This window comes from Gavialis gangeticus, unplaced genomic scaffold (assembly GCF_001723915.1).
Source record: "Gavialis gangeticus isolate Ggan-Ray unplaced genomic scaffold, GavGan_comp1, whole genome shotgun sequence".
Classification (NCBI taxonomy): Eukaryota; Metazoa; Chordata; order Crocodylia; family Gavialidae; genus Gavialis; species Gavialis gangeticus.
Window position 1 is genome coordinate 121,603,069 of NW_017729025.1, and position 5,456 is coordinate 121,608,524.

The window sequence follows — 5,456 nt, forward strand, 5'->3', positions numbered from 1 at the left end:
AAACCCCCCCCCCCCCCACACACACACACACACACTTCAATGTCTAGTTCTTTTTCAAAGCACAGGAATATTTGTTTTCTTTCAGTCTCCTCAAAATATCAGGGAATATTATGCATTAAACAAGCGTTAGGCACTGCACGTGTTGCATTGACACTTTGGGGTACACAGGAGCAACCCTTAATAGAATCACATTGAAATGCTAATTTGAAGAGAAGTTAGGATCTGGGGACTTTTAAAATGAAGTTTCCAGAAAGGCTTCATAAATGAAGCTTTTAGTGCTTGATTCTATTCACCTCACTCAGACAAAACTCCCTTTGAAGTGGACACTGACTTGACTGACACAGAATCAGAACCTTAACTTGTGTCATGTCGTTCTCTCCTGAATTGGGTATGAGAGGGAGGTCAGTATCAGAACAGAAGGGAGATATTTTGCATGATGATTCATTTTAAAATACAAAGGACTGAATTTTCATGTGGGCCAAGCTTATTCTCATGATGGGCACAACAGGAGACACAAGCATGTCTCACTCTAAGCTACCTTTACAATGCCCTCCAGTCCTGAAACTGCTCAGAAGTCAGCTAGACCCTTGCATAAACCAGAATAGCTTTCACCATTTAAACTGGTTTGAACAGTCTACTTGGAAAGTATTTTCTTGGCTCAGCATTGCTGCACTCTAGATCCAGTTCTCCATGCTGGATTTAGAATGGAGAGAGTGTGATTGAGTAAGGCCAGTGATGCCAGCTTTGCATCAACTGAGAATTTCTTCATGCTATGGAAATCCTCAGCTGCCAATTTATGGCTAGCCACAGGTTCTTTGCATGGATCCTGCAGCACAAATGAACCTCAGTAAGGGTTTAGCATCTAGCCTGATAATTTTACATTCAATATTTATTTGCCCACAGCTGTTGGAAAGTGTTTTGAGTAAACTCTTTTTGTTATTCAGATAAAAAAAAAAAACATCATTTAGGATGACTTCTAAGATGTAGTTTAAAGATGTGGTAACAACACTGACTTGGATGGATTTAAAAGCATATCTTATGGGTCTTGTGTAGTACTCATTTAGTTCAGCTGCAGAAGACAGGAGATGAGATAAATGTAATGGAAACTATTGGCCCATGTAAGTTCTCCTGGATGACCTGAGCAAAATGAGCCACTGGGTATCTCTTACTAAAATAAAACCAGAGATAGGCAGAGAAATCAGAACCTGGAGAAAAAAGAAGCATGACAGCAGTAATCTGTTACTATTGCAACTTGATTACTGGATTCTCTGAAATGGTAGTGGACCCTTTCTTTAAGTACTTAAGGAAATGTAACCATAATGAAAACACTTCAGTATCAATCAACCTCTTGTTGCTGTGGCTCACTGCAATTCTTTTTTAATCCCATAAGCATTATGAAAGTGGGGGTGGGGGAAAAGCATTTCCTGCACCAGTGGATCAAGGGCCTCTCTAGCAGCATTCAGTTAAGACCCTGGTTTAATAAAGAACATCAGCATGTTCTTCACTTTAAGCACACAGCAGTCCTATAGAAGTCAATGGCCATATTCATGTGCATAAAAATTAAGCAAATGCTTCAGTTATTTCTGAATTGTTGTCTAAGAAAAGAGATATATCCAAAGCTCAACATTACTACTATTAAATGGCCTACAGACTTCAATAGGAGTTCTGAGTAACAACTCTAGGTTTGGGACTATATCAGAGGAGTGGGAAGCATGTGGTACTGTTTGGAATAAGTTATCTGTTAAGGAACATGAACATTCAGACCCAAGAGAATTATAGAAAGTGGGGGTATATAAGGGAGAACTAGGAAGGATCATCAGAAAGAGACCGACCATTCATTTTTTATTTACATTCAAATATATTTTTCAAGAATAAATCACTTCCTCTTTAATTCCCTTCTGTAAAGCAGGAAGAAGGAAGATACAAGAGAAGATGAGAGAAAAGGAGGGAGGGAAAATGTAAAAAGAAACACAGAATAAAAGAAAACAAATACCCAGAATAGCTGATGCAATGACTGAAGCAAGCATAACTAACAAAATAATAGTAAATCTTCCAGAACAAAGAAACCCTAAAACCCTTGCAGTTCTCCCTATTTTTACTAGAATTTGTCTGTAATTTCTTCCTTCTCACTGCACTGCTCTTGGCCCCCCTGTTTTCCAATTTTCCTCCAGCAAATCCTTCTAGGAAAAGAAATCGGTCAGATGCCAATGATAAATTTTAGTACTTCTGAGGTCTGGGCTGAACTAAGTGAGAATTTCACCTGGGCAAAGACCCCTAGAACACATTCAGCATTATCAAGACTCTTTATAAGTACAAAGTAATCTGCACAACACTTCTGTGCCAAGTAAGTTGTCAAGTGGAACCCCAATATTCAAAAGGGGAAACTGAGTTCATAAATGAGCTGCAGCAGGTTCATAAGTGAGCTCTTCAATAACACAGGAGTAATCAAGGCCACAGCTTGGTGGAGGGGGGCAGAAATCCCAGCTTCTCAGTCAGAAATAATTAAGCATAGATTGAAAAAAAATCTGTTATCCCACAGAGTTTAGAAAGTGCCCCGATAGAGCAGGGCACTAAACAATTTGTTTGAGTCTGTCTTTAAAAATGTACTTAGTCCCACTGAAAATCTTTAGGATGCATGTTGCATTGTTTCCCTATCTGAAGGCTGGGCTTGCATTACTCCCATTCGCCACTTTAATGGCATTACCCACTGATGTCAATGGGACATGTTCCAAAGTCATGTATGTTTCAAGTGCTTTGCTGGATTGAGATCCATCAGATAGCTATGTTTTATATCTGCTGTTCCTTATTAATTACAGAAGGGCTGCAGTCACAAAACTCAGATCTGGAGCCAGATTGCAAACAGTCCAAGAAGCAGAGGTGTTACTGTCCAGATTTTGTGCAGACCTTCTTATGATTTTATTGTACTTATATTAAAAAGTCAATATTAAATAGAGGTTTTGCTACAGAAGTTATTGCTAACCCTACCTTCCTTTTTGTCATAAGCTGAATGTTGTTTTTCTTCCATTTCCAGCCCACACACTGTAGCAACATCCCTCTCTTTGTTCTACTTGATAGACTGTAAATATTAGATCAGAAAGGTACAAGTTTACCAAAACTTCCATTAAGTAGCTATTAGTGATGCTTCTGTTCCTACAGAAATTATAATACTGGCTTTTGTTTTTCCAGGGTCAGATGCTAGAATGGTAAAATTTCGTTTAATTTCCACTTTAAGCTTGTATACATCTAACAGTGCTGTGTTCTTCAGCCTGGGCTTATGACTCAGTATCATCCACCTGTAAAGTAGTATGAAACTTCTAAGTGTGAAGACATGTCATTGGGAATCCACTTAAGTCCTTCTTGCATATTATCAACTCTGTTAGAGCTGAATTAAACATAATCTACACACTTTTCCTTTTGCTTTTGGTTTTCATTTTCCTTTTATGATACACTTTTTCCTATTCAAATTGCTCCTTACAATCAATAACTTTGTTTCTGGCCCAAGGACTTCACTGACTAGCTAAACCAAGAAGCGTTACCAGGGCCGGTCCAAGGGTAATTGGCACCCCCACCACTGTGTACCTCAGTGTCCAAAAGGTAGGAGTCATGATTCTAGTGATCTTTCCTCTGAGATCTTTTTAGAGGTCTTTCTCCCCTTGCTGAACCAAAGATCTTAGACCAAGGTGGAGCTGTAGCCGGTCAGGGCTGTTATTTAGAATGATGTTCCTGTTATTTTGTTCTGCATATAATTTTGGCACCCTAGGCAATCGCCTATTTTGCCTAATGGTTGGACCGGCCCTTAGTGTTACAAAATGCTGAATGGCATGCATTGTACAACTACTTTCAGTGTCTCTTGTTAAACTGAATGTATTTTAATAACCTAAAGGACTCTACAGTGAGCAGGACTGGATCTGTGCATTTTATGATGCATTTAAATATTTTTATATCAGTACCCAAGGTAGAATTCCAATATTTCCATCTGTATCACCAAACACTTTAATACTCTGCTGGGAATGCGTACTTTTTTGATGAAAACAATTGTTTTTCTAACATGAAGTGCTGATTTCAGTGCAAGTGTAACCATGTGCATCTTGGGACCAGGACTTTTGCTTCTAAACAACTGTTAAGTTTTTAGGATTTTTAAGTATGATGTGTGTTCAAAATGTTGCAAGCTATATTACATTATTTAAAACTCGTGGAAAAAAATAAATGTAAAACATAAAATATCAGAAATGTAATAGGATTAAATGTTGTTAAGTACAGTTGGAAATCTTTATTTTATTTTTTTCTAATACAGGGCAAAAGTACAAAACAAAACTGCTTGATTTAGCCTCACCAAATCAGACACTCTTATATAGATTAGATCAGAAGTTCCCAAACTTTTTATCATTGCATACCTCCTTCCAGATTACCAGCTGCCCATGTACCCCCACTAGCATATTTTAACCCCTTAAGTGCCAAGTATTATTATAATGAAAATTAAAATCTGCCACTACACAATTTCTCCCATGTGTCCCCAGATGTAACTTGCATACTCCAGGGGTATGCATAACACAATTTGAGAATCCCTGGATTAGATCATACCTTCAATTAATGTCTAACCTGATCACTGATAAATAACTATGCTGGTCAACTGAATTTCACAAAGCTAAACAAATATCACAACCCTAGCTATAACTTGCATAAATCCCTCTGCAACACAAGATAAGTATCTCAACTGAGACAGCACGTCACAGAAAGAACTTAAACTTATCTATGGACATTAATTTATTTTTACACTTCATTTATGTTGTACATGTTTTCTTGTGCCTATTTTATACCAAGATATTATGGCATAGAGAACTTTGTTCCTAATAAAGTTACTAGTAAAATAGCAAAAATATCTTTACTTTTGGATTGCAGGATCAGGCTTTATACACACAACACCATAGGATCTGGTCTAACACCAGGCAATCTTCGCTCCCTTTTCAAAACTGCAAGACAACAATATTTCTCCTGCACCCAGTGAGTTAAATATTATGCTCAGAAATTCATGAAAAATAATTCCCCTCCCCCTTATCCCCCCACCCAACACGCACATTATTTGTCTGGAATGGAATAAAGTACTTGCATGATAACATAAAGTGTGTGGGTCTATTATCCACCTGTAAAACAATGGCATAGAGAAACAGCTGATATCAGGCTAGATCAAATCACTTAGTTGCTCAACTAACACTACCGTATGAAGAAGTTAGGAAAATATGATGACTTCAACTATTCATTAGAGAAGGGGACTGTGAGTCAGGTCTTTCAGCTCTCAGCACTTCTCAGCTTCAGGTAGTCTGTCTATAAAATAGTTAATATTTACCAATATGTCATTATTAGTCCTTAAAACTTAGTTCTCAGGCATTTCCCTGGTGTCCTGAGGACTGGAGCCTGCATGGAATATATTAGATTAGCATATGGGAAGCAGGTACAAC

General features: G+C 37.9%; 1 long non-coding RNA gene across 1 annotated transcript in view; it reads left to right on the forward strand.

Moving 5' to 3' along the window:
• The window catches only part of LOC109299494, a 16,398-nt gene that overhangs the window by 4,633 nt on the left and 6,309 nt on the right, over positions 1-5,456 (forward strand). The window contains exons 2-3 of the long non-coding RNA XR_002097892.1: positions 3,187-3,300; positions 4,900-5,001. This is a non-coding gene — a long non-coding RNA (uncharacterized LOC109299494). The remainder of the gene's footprint in view (positions 1-3,186; positions 3,301-4,899; positions 5,002-5,456) is intronic.